The 20,321-nt window shown below is 34.0% G+C and overlaps 1 non-coding gene across 1 annotated transcript; it reads right to left on the minus strand.

Annotated features, from left to right (window-relative positions):
• Positions 1 to 410: 410 nt before the first annotated feature.
• Positions 411 to 516, minus strand: LOC121225964 (small nucleolar RNA R71). Its single transcript, XR_005923867.1, has one exon. It is a non-coding gene; the product is annotated as a small nucleolar RNA R71 (small nucleolar RNA).
• Between the last annotated feature and the right edge of the window lie 19,805 nt (positions 517 to 20,321).

The raw sequence follows: 20,321 nt of genomic DNA on the forward strand, positions 1-20,321 counted from the left end.
AAGCCATGCTCAAAATCCTATCCTTATTGCTGATGATAGGAATAGAGCTTTGAGACAGTATGTCGTGCCAGTATTTCATGATCTTAATCCAGGTATTAGGAGACCTGAAATTGAGGCAAAATAGTCTGAGTTGAAGCCAGTCATGTTCCAGATGCTTCAAACAGTGGGTCAATTCAGTGGAATTCCTACCGAAGATCCTCACCTACACGTAAGACTATTTATGGAGGTGAGCGATTCTTTCAAGTTAGCTGGAGTACTTGAAGATGCATTACGATTGAAGTTGTTCCCATATTCACTAAGGTACAGAGCTCGAGCTTAGTTGAACTCATTACCACCAAACTCAATTTTAACATGGCAAGAGTTAGCAGAAAAATTCCTTATGAAGTATTTCTCGCCTAGCAAGAATGCTTAGTTGAGGAACGAGACCACTACTTTCCAACAAATGGATGATGAGTCATTGTATGAGGCATGGGAAAGGTACAAAGAATTATTACGGAAGTGCCCTCATCACAGAATCCAACATAGCATAAAACTTGAGAAATTTTATAATGATCTCAATGCTCACACGAGGATGGTAGTGGACGCTTCTGCTAATGGTGCTCTCCGTTCTAAGTCTTATAATGAGGCTTATGAAATCATTGAGAGGATTGCCAGCAAAAATTATCAATGGCCAACCAATCGAGCAGCGTCAGGAAGATGAGTAGCTAGAATACATGAAGTAGGCGCTCTTACTTCACTTGCATCTCAAGTATCATCAATATCCTCAATGTTAAAAAATCTTACTACTAATGGGTGTAATAGTTTTACAGCACAACCACTGAATCAATTTGAAAATGTAGCTTGTGTTTATTGTGGGGAAGGACATTTGTTCGAAGAATGTCCGTTGAACCCAGAATCTATGTATTACATGGGTAACCAGAACCAAAATCGAGGAAGGCAAGGGCTGCAATCCAATTTCTGTAACCCATTATGGCGAAACCACCCAAATTTTTGCTGGAGTAACCAAGGGGCAGGAACCAGTAATAATTATGTCCAACCTAGATCGACCCAGCCACCTAGTTTTTCCTAACAAGCTCAGAAACCAACTAGAAGGACCTTTATTGATGTGCAGAAGGGTGAGCTTACTATGCGTGTTCAGGATAATTAGGTAACATTTAACGTTTTTAAGTCCATACAATTTCTTGACACAATTGATGATTGTTCTGCAGTGCCCGATTTAGAGGATTTAATCATGGAGAATGAACTAAATTATGTTAAGGACCCATTGGAACAAATTTTGACATCAGATCCTCCAAATGATGAAGAGCAGGATGAATACTTAGCTTTGTTAGAAGCTAATCAAAGGGGATTTAATTCGCAATCCCGCTTTAAATCTTTGGAGTTAGAGAAAAGGGATTATGCCCAACCAAAAGCGTCAATCGAGGTGCCACCTAAATTAGAATTGAAGGTACTTCCCTCACATTTGGAATATGTTTATTTAGGTAACTCTTCTACTCTGCCTATGATTGTTTCAACAAAATTAACTACTGAGCAAGAAGAGAAACTCATCTTGGTGTTGAAACAATTCAAGAAGGCTATCGGAGGGACCATAGCTGATATTCGCAGAATTAGTCCATTTGTATGCATGCACAAGATTATCTTAGAATATGGTGAAAAAGGGACGATTGATAGACAACGAAGACTGAACCTCATCATGAAAGACACGGTGTTTAAATTTGATGAGGAGTGCTTAAGAGCTTTCAATGATTTGAAGAGTCGATTAGTCTCGACACCCATAATAGTCACACCAGACTGGGGTTTTCCATTTCAATTGATGTGTGACACAAGTGACTTCGTGATCGGAGTTGTCATGGGTCAGCGAAGGAAAAAAGTTTTTCATCCCATCTACTATGCGAGTCAGACTCTGACAAGAGCTCAATGAATTACACGGTAACAGAAAAAAAGTTACTTGTTATTGTATTTGCTTTTGACAAGTTTTGATATTATCTTGTAGGTACCAAAGTGACTATCTATACGAACCACTCGACAATTAAGTATTTACTTTCCAAGAAAGACGCTAAGCTGAGAGTGATCCGATGGGTACTTTTACTTCAAGAGTTCGATCTAGAAATTCAAGATCAAAAGGAAGTGGAAAACCAAGTAGCAGACCACTTGTCTAGATTGGAGCCATAAGAAGGGAACTCTCCTCTTATACCAATTCAATAAACGTTTCCAGATGAACACATACTGAAGGTAAATCATTTCCATAATACCCCTTGGTTTACTCATAGTGATAGCTTTTTAGCTTGTGGTTTGATACCGATTGATAAGACGTATCATCAAAAGAAAAAGTTTCTTCACGATGTGAAGTACTACTTCTGGGAAGAACCGTATTTTTTTAAAAAGTTTGCAAATCAAATGATCAGGAGATGCGTGGCAGAAGATGAAGTACATAAGATTTTATACCATTGTCACTCAGCTCCGAGTAGGGGACACTTCGGAAGTACATGTACTGCAGCCAAGGTATTGCAAGCCGAATTCATTTGGCCAACACTATTTAAATATGCAAATGCTTACATAAAGAGTTGTGATCGATGTCAAAGGGTCGAAAATGTCACCAACAGAAATGAGATGCCTCGAACAAAAATCATTGAGGTAGAATTATTCAATGTTTGGGGTATTGAGTTTCTCAATCCTTTCCCTCCATCTTTTGGTCACAAGTACATATTAGTAGCAGTAGACTATGTGTCTAAGTGGGTTGAGGCAGAGACATATTCAAAAAACGATGCTAATGTTGTAATAAAGTTTTTGCAGAAACATGTGTTCACAAGGTTTGGAACCCTAAGAGCCATCATCAGTGATGAAGGGTCCCATTTTGTAAACAAGTGGTTGAAATGGTTATTAGATAAATATAGAGTGAAACACAAGGTCGCTATAGCTTACCATCTGCAAACGAATGGGCAAACTGAACTGGCAAACAAGGAGATCAAAGGCATACTTAAGAAGGTAGTTTGCCCGAACCGACGAGATGATGCTTTATGGGCTTACAGGACAGCATACAAGACACCTTTAGGGATGTCACCCTATAGGTTAGTCTTTGGGAAAGCCTGCCATCTACCCTTGAAGTTAGAACACAAAGCTTACTGGGCTCTCCAACGACTCAACTTGGATCTTAAAAGTGCCAAAGAGAAATGGATGCCTCAACTTAACGAGTTAGAAGAATTTCAAATGTCTTCATACAAGAATGGCAAATTACTTAAGGAGAGACTCAAAAAATGGCATGACAAGCACATTCGAGTTCAAGAATTTGAAGCAGGTCAGCAAGTCTTGTTATTCAATTCCAGATTAAGGTTATTTCTAGGTAAGTTAAAATCATGTTGGTCCTTTCCATTTATGATTCATCGAGTCTATCCATACGAAGTTGTTCAACTTCAAGGTAAGGGAGGTAATTTTTGAGTTAATGCTCAACGTTTGAAACATTACTGGGGAGATAAAATTGAACAGAATCAAATCTCGTTCATTTTATCAGATATTTAGTTTTTTTTGTTCTTTTGTATGAATAAATGATTTAGGGTATATTTTTGGGATTAGTATGTTTAAATAAATTTTGTCTAGGAGATTGGAACTTAAGTGGGACCGCTTGTGACCTCTCCAATCTTTCATGGGAATTGATTTTAACATAATTTCCCAAGAAATTATTCCCTAAATGACAAAATAAATTTTTAGTTTTTCAAATAAAAGGGTCAACTTTGATCCAAGTTTTATGTTGCAACTCAAGTTTGAATTTTCATTAAGTCTAGGAACTTAATTGAATTATTTTTAAATTTGGTTGCTCTTTTTGAAAATATTAAAAATTAGATGCCTCTTTTTGTAAATATTTTCAAAAAGCATCTAGAAGAAATGTTTTTAGTTCAATAAAAAAAGAAAAGATGATAATTATTAATATATAATTATATCCATTATAATATATATTAATTATTATCAGCTTTCTTTAGAGTTAGGATTAGTTTTAATTTAATCATATTTTATTCGATAAGTTTTTATCTTAATAAATTAATAGCAAATAATAATTTAATATGTATTTATATTAATTATTAATTGTTATTTACTTTGAGTAGAATTAGAACATAGAATTTTTAAGAATTCTACTCTAGCTCCTACACCTTTCACTATAAACTCCACTCATCTATTCTTTTTTTTTTCATTCATACACTATTCCCTCCAAAAACACCAAAACCCTTAAGTTACGAAACCTCCTAACAATTCCCTTGCCACAGCATCGCCCAGCTGATCAGTCAGTAGCACCCTGCGCACGCCCACACCAGGCTTACTCAACGATCCGTACGCTGCTCCATCCCCTATTGTGCGCTGCTGCCTTGCATACCCGAGCAGCACACCACCCTTTCACCTATCCTTAGCCAAAAACCCCTAAATCTATTTTAATTTCCCATCTTTTGATTCAAAATTATTTTTCTTGAAAGCTCTTAATTTTTACAAAAAATGTGGTAAGATCAATTTTTCTCCTAAATTTTAATTTAATTATCTAATTTTTCAATTTATTGAATATTCATATTTTATATTAATTAAATTTTTGAGAAAAAAATTGTTACTTTCTTATGATCAGGTTAATCATGCCTCGCAAGAGAACTCGTGCATCTGCCCAAATTGACGAATCACAAAACAAGTTCCACTGTGAAGAGGCTAAAGCAAGATACAAAAGTATCTTCAAGAATCAACAGATGCATCCAGAGAAAGGTTTCACATTGAAAGAAAGCAACTATATTGGTTTTATGGAGTGTATTCATCAGGTTGCTGAAAATCTCAATTGGGAGAAGAGACCTAGTGTGGATAAGGAGTTAGTTTGCGAATTCTATGCGAATTTAACCTCAAGCGAGTTGACAGAAGTTCCATTTCGTGGAATCCAGGTACCAATAACTTCAAACGCTTTTAATGAGTTCTTTGAATTGCCTGATTTCAAAAACAATGAATATTCCTCCTTGATGAGTAATATAGAGCTTGAAAATTTGCAAGAAATTCTCGAGGAACTTACAGTTCTAGGTTCTAAGTGGACTGTGCCAAAGCAAGGAATCCACACTTGTCAAAGAGAATATTTGAGACCACTCGGAAAGGTATGGTTCTACTTCATTCGATTCAGCCTTATGCCTAGCTCACATGGGACTACAATCTCATTAGAGCGAATGGCCTTATTATACTCGATTTTAACTGGAAAGACCATTGATGTGGGAAAGATCATCCTGAGGGAAATATAGAATATTGCCGTTAGATGTTCACATTCTGGCCCAGCTTACTTTCCCTTTACGATAACAATTTTGTGCTTGAAAGCTAAAATTTTTGCAAACGTAAAGAAGACAGGCTATAGCCAGGGTACAATCATAGATTGGGACTTCTATTGAATGGCTGGAGACCTTGTTCTATAGCAACAAGTTGAAGAAAGTGAGGATCGCGAAAAAGAAGAAGAAGAAGATCCCATAGAGATTGAGCTAGTGCAATCGGCTGAAGTCCCTGATAAGGTGGAACCAATAGAACCAGAAGCTGAACTTGATATCGAGACTTCAATGTTCAAAGCTCAACCGCCTTGCCCAGATGTTCGAGATGAGCTATCAAAGTTGATGGATATAATGCAACATATGCAGTGGCAGCAACAAGCTTACTGGAAATACTCAAAAATAAGGGATGACTCGATGAGAAGTGCTCTTACAAAAATTTACAATGGCCTATTTATTTTTTGGGCCTGAGTTTCCAGATTACATATTTGAACCATGGAGCCCATTATCGAAAAAGGAGTGAAGCGATTCATGCAAAGACAATAATGATAGAGCAAAAGATGAGTCGAATTCAGAAGGATCTGCAAATAAATAAAGGGGGGATCTCGAATTTATTTTATTTATGTTATTAGGTTATTTTAGGGGAAAGTTAAATGGGAATTTTTGCATAATAAAATAAGAGATGAAAATCATTAATAAAATTGAACAAGTCGCAAAGTATAAAGTATGGCAATATATATACATGTCTAGGATTGTATTTAGAAAGAGCTTGGTACTTAAGCAGTCAATTTGACTCACCTCCTCTTTTCCAGAATCCTACCTGGTGTATAGTATCTATTCACTTTAAACAATGACGACATTGTTCATTTTAAGTAGGGGGACTGAAAAATTGAAATTATTTCCACTTAGAATAAATAGTTCTTTTAATTATTATTAGGATATATTTTGTTCAATAATTTAAAATTTTTTTAAGTATGCTAAACTTTAATATAAATAAAGTTCTATTATTTCAATAAATTTTTATGTTAGCTGAATAATGATATAAATGTATTTTTAATAAAGCATGCAAATCGTACCATAAATTTTTTAGTTCCTTAAGAAAGGTAGGCATGCATGAAAGTTTAAGTCTTTAGAATTGACTTAGTAATTTCTTGAGGCGAAATCCTAGGAAGCATGGAATGTTGAAAATGATTTAGGCAACTCTTGTTTAGACCGTTTGAGCCTTTCAAGCCAACCTTGATGAAATTTTATCCTTTGAAACCCAACTTTGAGACTATATAGCCTAATTTTATTTGAACCCTTGCAATATTTAGCCATCACTTCTCTCTTAATTACCTTTAAATTTTCCTAAACACTAGACTCAGTAATATTCAAAATATTCTTTGAAAATAAGTTTGGGGGTGTTGAAAGAAGTATCAAATGCTCTAAAATTTGTAGTACATACAGTAAAATGCTAAAGAAAAAGCACATGTACTTGAAAGAGAATAGATGTACAAAGGAGCATGTGAAAGCAAAGTAAGTTGGTGTATTGATGGAAATCATTCCAAAGGTCCGATTGAAGCTGAGTCTAGGGTTTAAAAGCCTAAATTTATCTATCTTTTACCTACCTCTAGCCTAGCTACGTTACAACCTTTTTAAAGACCTATTGATTCAAGTTTTCTATGCTACCTACATTAGTGGAGAGAAATTGCTATTTTCAACATATGAAGGCATAAGTTAAACTTAATGATTGCAGCTTAATCTTGAATAAGGAAATAAAATCAAATTGGTAAGGGTTAATATGTCTTGTTAAGGAAGCATTTAGTCTAATTGTGCTATTATAATAGTTGTTGAGATTAATTTGAACGATATGTATACTTAAGTAGCATAACTATCAAATTTCTTGTTTCTGAGCATAAGTATATTGAATTCATAATTCTGGGAAGAATGTTATTCTGAATGAATTTTTCAAAGGTGTTTTCTGAGTAATTCTTTTCAATTTGTGCATTACTCGGGATGAGCATACTATAAAATTCTTGTCGAAAAAATAATTAATTTTTAAAAAATAATTAAAGTTCACTTAAATTATGAAAATGTTGAATTTTATTTAATTTTATAACTAATTTTGATGAATTTTGGTTATTTTCGACAGATTTGAACAAATGGCAAAAAACGGCTTGGCAGACACTACTAGAAGCGTAAAACCGAGAAGAAATTTAAAGTATCGAGGTGAACTAAATTTTAGCCTAAGACGGTCCAAAATTATATTTATTAATTCATAATATAATTAATTTTAATTTATATCCAATTTAATTTGGGTTAATAAATTATTATTAATTAATTATGAAAAAGTGGTCCAGTTGAACTGAAACGAGTGAACCGAACCGACCAAGAAATGGACAGCCCAAAAATGGTCCCAAGAGCTGACCCAAATCAGCTTATTAGCTGATTGTTTAAGCTTTCAAAGAGGCCCTTGAAGACTTGTTCAAGTTGCATTCAAACCCTTCCACAATTGGTGGCTTTATAGATTTGCCCCAAGCCTAAATTAACAAAGTTGAAACTATCAACCTTGTCACATGTGTAGCTGGCCAAGGGAAGGCTCTTTGGATTATAATTTTAGATATTTTTAGCAGCCCTGCTCAGCTATAAAGCCCCCTTAGGCTGGTCATTTTAGAAATACACCTCAAGAATTCACATCTTTCCTCTCTTCTCTCCAGTTTCTCTCTTCTTTTCCATTCCAAAATTCCCCTAATCTCTTACCGATTTCTCCTCTTGAGAAAGGGGCATTCATCAACTATTTGGAGCAACAATTAAGTGTTCATAGTAACCTTGGTCGACGAGGACAATAGAGAAGGAAGAACGGAGCAACTAGTCAAGCCACGGAAAAACACTAGATTTGATTCTTGTTCCCTATCTCTTTAGTTTATGTTGTTGTTATGGTGAACATATCTATGAATATTTATGTTGTTGGAATGGTTCATTTAATCAATTTAGCTTTAATTTAATTTGTGTTAGGTTGATTGCATTTTGTTTGTTAAAATTATTGAAATTGTGTTAATGTTGTTATAAGCCTCGGTAAGATGCTTGATTAAGTAAAATCATGACTAAGTTATTCTTGCATTACAATTTTTAGGTAACTAATGAATTAATTATTTAAAAGGATTGAAATTGTAATTAATGGACACAGTACTTAATCAGTATATGTTTAATCATCTAAGGTAGCTGATGGTTAGATTAGCAACGGTATCTGATGATACATTTGCCTTGCATAACTTGCAAGATTATTGTGATTAAATTGTTTCAAGGTAAGGATACTTTGTTACCTCACATAGTCTTTTATGTGCTTATTAAATTGAGTTAATTGTTTGAATTGACATATGGATATGTACAAGAGATTATTTCGATTTAATAAGTATGTATGTCCAATAACATATTTGCCTATTAAGATTTGTTTAATTGGTTGAATTGACATAGGGATATAGTCAAGAGATAAATGGATTTTGGTAGGTAAGTATGTTCATAAGTTAGCAAACTACCGAGTTGCCATGAACTTATTCGTAATAATATAAACATGAGTTTAATAATTCTAAGTTAAGAAATATAATTAATCTAACACAATTATGTCATCTTGATTAAAATCATATTTTGAAATTGTGCATTTGAGATTTATTTATTTAGTTTACTTAGTTTAAAATCTTAGTTTTTAATCACCCTCTTCAAACAAAGTATTTTTCTTCACCAAAGTGTTTTAAATAGCATTCATAAATAATTCTTTTTACGGGTCCCTGTGGGTACAATAACTCGACATTTACTTGTCACTTTATTACTTGTTGCGATTGTGTACACTTGCACATTCCCGTCGTTCCAATTACCTGAACGAAACAGACAAATAGAAGTGAGTTTCCGTAAACTCAGTGTGTAACCCACAGAAATAGATATGCAAAACATACAGAAATCTCACATACAGTCAGATACAGATTCGGGCTCATGTTCATTTTAGATACAGATAACAGATACAGATATGCAAATCAAATATACAGAATCCTACCCCTATCCTCTACACACCAACTCCGACCATCCCATCACACCATGTGAGGTTAAAAACACCCACCCATCCCTACTCACCATATCGTGCAATTACGACACATATCAGATAAAGTGCAGCTAAGTTGCCAGAATATAGGCAAAAGTCGGCATACAGAAACTTCCTCCACATATACAATTCCCACCCCAAACATAATTACAGATTAAAGATACAAAATTATCATGCTTAACATGCTCGCATATAGATATTAGATATACAAATAGAGGAATAGTCAGACATGCATAATAGTGTCCTACTCAGAGCATACTATCAGAATAACAGATCACTTAATCTAGGGTTTGGTTAGCCCTTACCGACCCTACGGTAGGCCCACAGTTGATCGGGATGACGTGCGCAACCCTAGGAAAATTTTCAGAAGTATGGGCCGACATGCCCGTGTGGGCCCACATGCCCAGCACCTAAAATCGATACAAGAACTTCTCAAAATTAGTCTTAATTCACAATTAAACTAAAATCACTAAATCGATAACAGCTCAATTCAAACATTCAACACTTACCCTGAAGCCCCAAATGACCGACTATGAATCCGCGAGAGGAGAGTCCCATTCCTCACGATTTGTTGCTGCCAAAAACCCAAAAAATCAAATAACAAAACAGACAATAGCACCTAATACAACATTAAAAGAAACCTCCCTAGCCCCCAAAACCTTACCACCGCCACTTACCAAATGTACGAAAGTAGAGAACTGGAAACACCGCAATTAACGAAAATATGAAGACAGAAATCGATGGAAAGAAAATAAAAGAAATTGACAGGGAGATAAAAAATAAAACGTTAGAAAAGGGGGAGAGGGTTTTTTGAAAAATAGAGAAAGAAAAAAGAAAAAAATTAAAAATAACCACTCAGAAAATCTGATAACCTATCCCTAACTTTTCTCCTACTCCCCCTACTAATCCACTAACTCACAACCACCTTAGAATTTCGGTTCCTTCCAACTTCTATCAGATACTCGAAGCAAATATTATCACTTACACTCATGCAGTGATTCGAACAAAGGACCTCCAACATAACAACCCCCTTACCACCTGAACCAGCAGGCTCATTCTAATATGGATTAATAGACAATTTTATATAAGCCCATTCAACAAGGGTAAGGCTAGGAGTAGAAAAAAAAATTTGCTAAAACTGGGACTTAAACCCAAAACCTCTAACACACACCTAGAACACTTAACCACTGAAGCTGATACACATTTGTGTCAGAATTCACAGATACAGAAATAAATTTATCAGGGCATTACACATCATATGATATTTTAAGGATATGAAATATTTAGGTCTAAATGTTTTGAAAATTTGAAACAATGGTATGTTGGCAAAAAATTTTTGTTTCATACTTTGTATGTTTTATAATTAAGTAAAACGGTTATATGATTTATATAGGTGAGTTTTAATATGTTGGTATGAACACTTTGAATGGAAAGGCGATGCGTAACTATTATGTGATGAATGAAATGTGTTCATGGCATATTTATTATTACAGGTTCTATAATATGTTGGAAATTATATACTTCATTGTTACATTTACTAACCTTATGAGGTTTGTGTTGTATAGGATAGTAATTTAGGTGCATGTTCTAATGAATGAATTTATACATTATGATTATGTGTTAAATGGATTATGAAATAGCTATATGAAATGTTTATATGGAAATAGATATATGAACGATTATATGAAGTGTTTATACGAAGTATTTGTTGATTTATAAATATGTGAAAAAGGGATAATTGAAATGAATACTGAAATAAAGATACTTAGGTTGTATGTTTTGCTATGCTTTGAACTTGTTTGAATGCATTTGAAGGTATAAAAATTTTTGGCTTTAGGTTGGGTTTGTTACCCAAGTAAAATGTGAAAGTTTCCTTGATTTTTAAGTCATATTTAGGCAGACATGTCCTGGGACATAGGTTGTTACACAGCCGTGAGTCTCACTATTTTCTGTTGCAGGTTGGTTTACACGGGCACAAAGAGTTACACAATTTGGGGATATGGCCGAGTGACCCTAGGAACATGGGCTTGTGGGGCAGCTACACGACCACATTTGGGGTCACACGCGCTGGCCTCTTTCACATAGCTTGGCTATACGACCGTGTGACCCCTGTTTTCACTTTTTTGCTTAAAATTTCGTAAAAGTTTCAATTTAATGCAAACTTGATCTCGATTTGTTTAAAATTTTTAGTAAGCTCAATTTAGGTCTCAAATTGTTTGGAAAGCAAGGAAATGATTATTGATGAATTATTTTGTTTATGTTTGATTTGAAATATGAATTATGTTAAAGTTTTAATTGTTGTAAAACCTTATAGCTCAAGACGGTGACCAAACCGGGTATGAGTTGTTACATATATATTGGAGTTGGAAGCGATAAATGAAAATAAATATTATTTAAATAAATACTTATATTTATATTATTAGAATATTCATATTTTATACTTTAAACTTGTAATATATATTTATTATTAATATATTAATATAAAAATTTTCCAATAAAACATTGAAATATTTTATAATATTAAATAATTTTATTAAATTATAAATTATATTAATAAATTATTAAATTATTAAATATAAATATGTATGTTAATAATATTAAAAGTTATAATATTTGAGATTAATATTTTAATATTATTAAATTAAAATTAAAATATTATTAATATTATAATATTTGGTTTTATTCATGTTAATTTTTATATAAAAATCAAGTTACTCATACCAAGCTATATTTTCAAAAATGATTTTTGCTTTTAAAAATTATAGGCTCTCTGTTTTTTACCGCTTTTGTTTTTTGACAAGGGTTAATTTTTTTTACTATTTGGGTTTTGAAAAATAATTTAAAATTAATCGAGATTTTGAAAAGAAAAATTTGTAACATATTTTGTATTTTTTGCTAAAAAATGTCATCAGAGTCAATTTCACAAATCGCCGTAATATTGATTATGGAAGAAGTTCTTCAACAACATGGAGCTCGACTTGAACATATTACTAATTTGGTTTCAAGAAACATCGAAGAAGCTTGTAATGATCTAACTCTTTTTTTTTGGCTTTTGTTATGTTTTTAATTTGTTATTGGATTCTATTGAATGGTCATTTTCGTTCTTATGTGTCAATATTGAACAATCTTGAGCTTTAGTGTAATAGAATCTTGAGTTTTTTTACATGAGCATTAGTTTTTAAATATATTTAAGCTTTATACCATATGTATATTATGTTAAGAGATTGGAATTGATCTATATTTTTATTCACTTTCATGATTTTATGGCAAAGATTTGTTGTTGCAATAACATGGCTTAGCCGTCTCTTTTTCTAGCTTCTCCACTCCCACCTCTACATGTGGAGCCTCTAGTGCATCTTAATATTCTTCATCACTCAATTAATCATTTTCTTTATTTCCCATATATATTAATTATTCACAACAACACTTTCAGGATTTCAATTTTTTTGAAATTTTATCTTGAATTTTCTAATTTTTAATAACTTGATAAAGTTGTGTCCTTTTAATATTTCCCTACTTTCTTTTTTTTCCCAAAAATTATACTTAACAAAAAATTTCATTTCTTTTATTCTTTAAATAAATAGAGCACTATTGTCCTCTCCAAGAATTTATTTCTTAATTTATAATTAAGCTTTTAAGCATCATTTTTATGTTTTATGGCCTTCTTTACTAAGACTAAGCTTTTTTCCTTCCTACAAGAAAAATTTCACCAACCCTCCTTCAAGCCGCAGTTGTACACTAGACTAAAGTCATTGTTGTTCACCCCCATTGTAGGCTATTTCTGATAAACAATAGACCCAATAATCTTTTTTCTTTTGTTCTATAGATAAAATCACAATGCGAATCGAGCCAAGACCTTTACAAATCAAACTTGTGTCTTGTCCTCCTATCTTTTTTAGATTATTAACTAGGTATTAGCTTTATGTAGGTTCCTTAATAATTTTTCTTGGTTCACTAATTTCTTATTTCTTGATTTTAGGTTATTGGCGGTGGTTGCTTTTATTATAGGTACAATATTTTTGTCTAGTAATGGGTTTGATTCGAGTTTTTGACAAGCATTTGAGGGAAGATGGAGGTTACGAGTTGATTTTGGGTTGGAATAATGTGATTTAAGGGCTTTTGATTTAGGTCTTAGGAAAGAGTTTAATATGGTTTAAAGACTAATGGGTGAGCTATTGTGGTGAGGGCAAGACTATAGCTTTTGGGCTAAGTAAGGCTAGTATTATTGTGGATATGGGTGTATTTCAAGATGAAGTTGTAATTTGAGTTGAAAAAAAAGAAGAGAATAGACAAAGCAATAAAAGAGAAAAGAATTAGAGAAGAAAGTATTGAATAACAAAATTAAAGCATTATGTTAAAACCACACTAATATATATACCCAAATCAACACATTGGAAGCACGTGTAAACTTTAAGCTCTTTTGGCTCTTTCCTTTCCTAATGCCCTTTCTATGCCAAGCTAGCAGCTTAATGGCCTACTGTCACACCCGATATCCATTAAGTTCAAAAATTGAGAGTTAATTTAATAACGGACTAAGTTAGCGGGATTTAGTGGAAAACTTGGGAAAATTTTGTGATTGATTAGTGAATAGTTGAGTTCCAATCTTGGTTAGGATAGAGTCGACTGGCCCCTCAATGAAAGGCATAATGATTGTTAATGTATGGCTTATTTGAGGCTTTGGTGGTTGTTTGTAAAGGGTTATTTATGTGGGAAGCCTTAACCAGCTGGGGGAAATTTTTTTCAATTCTGATTTTAATTTTTCTTCTCATCTGCATCATCTTCTTCGGTTGCTCCAAAGAAGAGGAAGTTAAGGAGGGCGTTGCATCGGCAGTGATTGTGAGATTTAAAGTTTAAAAGTAGAGAATTTGAGGAATTGGTAAGCTTTCTTATCTTTCTATACTCGTGGATTAGAGGAGAAGAGAGAGAGTAAGGATTCCAGATAAGTTTCTATATAATGGGTTCTGGGTTTTAAGGTTTGAATACATTCAATTTAATCGATATATGGTTTTCGTGCTTAGTTGTCAGTACGATGGAGGCTCTAACATTTGGAAAAACTAAGCTGACAAGGATAAAGGAGTTTAAGAGAGTTTCTATACCCTACCTATGGGTGGTTGATGATGATGTACTACTTGTATGATCTACTCCTACATCTGTTCTGAGTTTGTTTGAATTCATGGTAGTGTATGAATATGGTGAATGGATATGTTGTAAATGCATAACATCATGTAAGTATGATTATCGGATGTCAAATGGTTGTGAATTGATGTATTGATAAATGGTGTACTATGTGTTATGGTAATGAGTACTTTGATTTGTGTAAAGCGTATGTGTATATTATATGCAGAGTAAAGAGGGAACTACTTTGATAGGGTAGATAAAGATAGGAAAAATTGGCAAAATAGGGGAATGGGTGATGTAACCTCCCCAACCTGGCCTAGATGTTAGACCCAAGTTCGAAAAACTACATCAGCCACTGAGATGGCCTAGCAGGGTTATCAGAGTTTTGAAAATAGTTAATTTAGGGCATTTGTCTAATTCATTACAAAATTAATTTACAAACCATTTTATTATCCTCAAAATCTTAGTTTTAATTACATAGCGAAAAAAATAGTGTCAATTGATTTTAAGGAAAACTAGGGTTCATGCATACTAATTAATAATCATAGAATAATATCATAAAAATTCAAATAAAATGTCATGCATAATAAAAGCAAACCTAAGTCCTAATTCCCATGCCACAGTTAAAATAAAACATTACAATATTTTAATAATAAAATAAATCAAAAGATTAAGCCTAGAATAACTGAAAATAAAATGGATTGTGCTGAGACCCTCTGGATACCGAGCCCACGTCCTCACCTGGTGGGTTATCTGTAAGGATAGAAATTAAGGGGGGCACGCTTTGACGCTTATGGTTAGTCCATTTACAATAAAAACAATGCAACAATTGTTAAGACACAGTGACTAACATTGCATAGAATAATCAAAGATACCAATTCAAGTCATAATAATGGTTTTTCAAAGGCAACCATCATTTATACATTAGAAATCACAATAATAATATCTAAGAGAATCAAATTCTCAATTTTTCCACAATAATCAAATTCCATGCATATATATATATAGATTCACGATTATGTAACATAACATAATTTTTCGGGTTTGTATGCACATGATTTAAATGATGCCATACATATTTAGGTTTTAAACAGAATAATCCTACCCTACCGCTACACACCACAATAGAAGTTCCCCAGAAATCCTCTACCTTTATGCCACGTGGATAAACAACCATTTGTTCACAGACAATAACTACCATTTGGCTATGGACACATAGCAAGTCCCCGCAGTTGGAATCTGCCTTTGGCTATGGCTTCACAGCAAATTGTCTTATAGATGAAACTTGCATTTCTGGCTATAGATTTTACGACATAAATTCGCTGTTGGAATCGGCCTTTTTGGCTGTGGATTCACATAGTACGCTACAGTTGGAATCTGCTTCTGGCTGTGGGTATACATCAATTTGTAGATAGGAACTGTCACATGGCTATGCTCTGCACTTGCCAATTTTCTTGCAGATATACAACCCATGCAATGCATTAAGCCATATTAAGTAATCTAACACATGTCCAATCAGTAATATTATAGGGCATGTCATTCATACGATCGCAAGTATATAGATACAAAGGTGATTTATACTATTCATAATTCATGCAAATATTTATAAATATAATTAATTACCATATTAAATTGATCAATCATGGATTCCAGAATATCCCATATCATTAGGGAACTATTTACATAATTTAATTCACTAAAAATAGTTCAGAACCTATTCAAGGACTAATCTGATAAAAACGTAAAATTTTAGGTCAAAATTATAAATTCTTGGTTACAAGGGATACATGGCCATGTGACCGGACCGTGTGCCAAGCCTTAGGCCGTGTGGTTAGGCCTTGTGAGAGACTGTGGCCATGTGGCATTTGAAAATTCAATCTACAGCGGTGACACGACCGTGTTAGGTGTCCTAAGCTGTGTGAAATTCGAACATCCTTGGCTTTCAAGGATGACATGGTCGTGTAAAGGGCCATGCAGTCCACATGGGTGGCCCACACACCAGTGTGGTCTAGGCTAGGCTTAATTTTGCCTCTATTTTCTTGTAAAGGAACACACACCAAACTTATAGGGTCTCAAATGATGATCCACACGTCCAAGTTTAGCTCGTGATACCTACAATGTGTCTTCCAATCAAAAAATACACACGAATTAATATCGAGTTTCAAGATTGATCGAAATTATCAAGATTTTCAAGAAAATTCATAAAATATTCATAATCGATTTGAAAGATTGTTAAGAATGACATTATTAACGAATCCCTGGGTTCTACGAAATTTGAAATAAGAGTACTTACCGATCTTAACACGTTAGAAATGATATTTGATGGTATTATTCTAATTCAATTAGAAAGTCGGTCGAATGGGACTCAGTTTCAAACTCGATATCAAAATAAAATTTTCAACAATATTAAGGAAAAATTTTCAAAGGTGAAGATGTAGAAGAACAGGGTTAGAAATATGGAAAACAATTTTTGTTTAGGTTTATAAGGAAAACCAAAATTCTAATATGATTAGAAAGGGAATTAAATGGCTAGGTTAAGCAAATTTTAGTTGTTTAGGTAAATTAGGATTATTTCTAAAAATGGGAAAAAATACGAGAGAGTGGCGTGGATAAAACTTGGGACACTATGGAGAATGGTGTGATGCTTGATCATTGGGCTGTTGCCCATTCTTGGTCATTTTCTACTACATTAAATACTTATACTAGCTTGGTTTTGTTCCTTATTAGCTTAAAAATAGTAGAGCAAACCTAAAAAGAGTGGGGCTTGAACCTTGGCTCTCTAAAGAGTTTACTAAGCTCTCTACTATACAGATTAACAATTAATGGTTTCATTAATTCTAACCCCATGATTTTTGGGGTGTTATAGTTTTCCCCTCCTTAAAAAAAATTTTGTCATCAGAATTTACCAGGTTCGAATAAGTGAGGATATTATTTTGATAATGTGTCTTTTGTTTCCTATGTGGCCTCTTCGACTCTATAGTTTAACCATAGGACTTTAACCAGGGGGATTTGCTTCCTTCTCAGAATGTTCACATCATGCTCTAGACTTTGTGTTCTTCTTCAAAGGATAAATCTGGTCGAACCTCGATCTCTTCGATTGAAACGATGTGAAGAGGGTCAGAACAATAACGTCTCAACATAGAGACATAGAAGATGTCATAGATTCAATCCAATTTAGGAGGTAGTTCGAATCGATAAGAAATTGGACTGATTCTCTTAAGAATTCGATAAAGTCCTATGAATCATGGACTTAGCTTACCTTTTTAACTAAACCTTAATACCTTTCACCATGGGGATACTATCATGAAGATTTGATTACTAACATTGTACTCAATGTCTTTTCTCTTTAAATCTGTAAACGACTTCTATCTGTCAAAAGCCACCTTTAGTCTTTCCTAAATCAATTTTATTTTCCCCTCAGTTTCTTGCAATAACTCGGGACCCAAAACTTTTCTTTCACCTAGTTCGATCCAACCCAAAGGAGTTCGACATTTGTGACCATAAAAGGCCTCGTAAGGTGTCATTTGGATGATTGATTGGAAGCTATTGTTTTCGGCTAACGGTAAATGTTTTTCCCAACTGCCTCAAAATTCAATGGTACAACGTCTTAACATATCTTCCAATATTTGAATCACCTACTGGAATTGCTCGTTAGTTAGTGGATGGAAAGCGACACTAAAATCCAAGTGAGTTCCCAACGAATCTTTTAACTTCCTCCAAAATTGAGATGTAAAACGGGGATCTTGATTTGAGATAATCAAGGCACTCCATGCAACATCACTATCTCTGAGATGTATAACTTAGCCAGCTTCTGTAATGAATAATCCTTGTAGACAGGTAGGAAGTGTGCTGACTTAGTTAACTGATATACTATTATTACCCCAATTGAATCTTTCTTAGTGAGTGTTAAGGGTAACCCACTAACAAAGTCTATCGTTATTCGCTCCCACTTTCACGACGGTATTTTAATAGGTTGCAATAATCCAGAAGGGAATTGGTGTTCAACTTTTCCTTGCTGATAAGTTAGACATTTGACCACAAATTCCAGTACATCACGTTTCAATCCTAATCACCAATATAGCTCCTCCACATACCGATACATCTTATTTTCTCAGGGATGCATGTTATAAGGGCTAGCATGCGCTTCTTAGAGTAAGGTTTATCTTAACTCATTGTCGTTCAGTACACAAAACCTTCATTGGAAGGACAAGATAAAATCATCATTAAACCTAAAATCCTCAGTCTTTCCCTCTTCTACATGCTTAATTCAAGATAATATAGTTATATCCAAGGATTATTTAGCTTTGATCTCATCGAAAAGGGTGGGTTTTTCTTGAAATTCTGCTAGCAAGCCTCCATCATCCACTAAACTTAACCTAGAAAACATTACCCTTAAATCAGTCATCTGTTTTTGGCTTAGGGCATCTACTACAACATTGGCTTTCCTGGGTGGTAATCAATCACACAATCGTATTCTTTTAAAAGCTTTAATCACCTCCATTGCCTAAGGTTCAATTATTTTTGGGTGAGAAGGTATTTAAGGCTCTTATGATCAGTATAAATATAACACTTCTCTGCATACAAGTAGTGCCTGCATAACTTAATACAAAAAAAATTGCAGCCAACTCTAAGTCATGAGTCGGGTAGTTGCACTCATGGTGTTTCAATTGCCTTGACACATAAGCCACTACTTTCACCGTGCATCAACACGCAATCAATGCTGGTATGGGATGCATCACTATACACCACATATTCTTTCCTCGATTTGGGCTAAATGAAAATAGGATCTTGAGTTAACACCACCTTAAGCTTTTCAAAACTAGAATGTTTCTCTTCTATCCACTTAAAAGGCACATCCTTTCTCCACAACTTAGTTAGGGGTGTGACTATTATAGAAAACCCTTCAACAAAACTACGATAATACCTAGCCAAACCTAAAAAACTACAGATTTTGAGAACATTTTTGGGTTGTTTCCATTCAAAGATTGATTCTATCTTTTTGGATCTACTCGAATTCCCTCTACAGATATCATATGACTCAAAAACATAAACGTCTTAAGCTAGAATTCACATTTACTAAGTTTAGCATATAAATATCTCTCAGATGATTGGTAAAACCTTCCTGTAGTGCTCATCATGTTCATGTTCGATTTTGATATCACTTATGAATAGAACAATGAATTGATCAATGAAGGGTTGAAATACTCGATTCATAAGGTCCATGAAAGTGACAGGAGCATTGGTTAGGCCAAATGGCATTACAAGGATTTCATAGCAGCTATAACAGGTTCTAAAAGAAATTTTGGGTACATCCACCTCTTTAACCTTCAGTTGGTAATACCCCGACCTTAAGTCTATTTTAGAAAACACAGTGGCACCTCAGAATTGATTGAATAGGTTGTCTATCCTAGGTAAGGGATATTTACTATTGATGATAAGCTTGTTTAGTTGTCGATAATTTATACATAACCCTAGGGATCTATCTTTCTTTTTGACAAATAGGATCCGAGCTCCCAATGGAGACACATAGGGTTTAGTAAACCTGCGATCTAAAAGCTCTTGAAATTGGATTTTTAATTCTTGCAACTCTTTTAGTGCAATGCGGTAAGGAGAAATGAACACTATAGTAGTTCTTGACAACAATTCAATGTCGAATTCTACCTCACAGTTTGAGGGTAATCTGGTAACTACTCGAGAAACACATCTGGGAATTCTGTAATGGTTTGCATATTATCTAAGGTGGTACTATTGAAATTCCCATCCATCACATAAGCTAAGTATTCTTCACACCCCTTGTGAACCAACTTTTCAAGGACCATAGCAGATGCAACATTAGACAGGTAGTCCCTACGCTCTCCAACCATGAA

Source organism: Gossypium hirsutum, chromosome D13 (assembly GCF_007990345.1).
Source record: "Gossypium hirsutum isolate 1008001.06 chromosome D13, Gossypium_hirsutum_v2.1, whole genome shotgun sequence".
Lineage (NCBI taxonomy): Eukaryota > Viridiplantae > Streptophyta > Magnoliopsida > Malvales > Malvaceae > Gossypium > Gossypium hirsutum.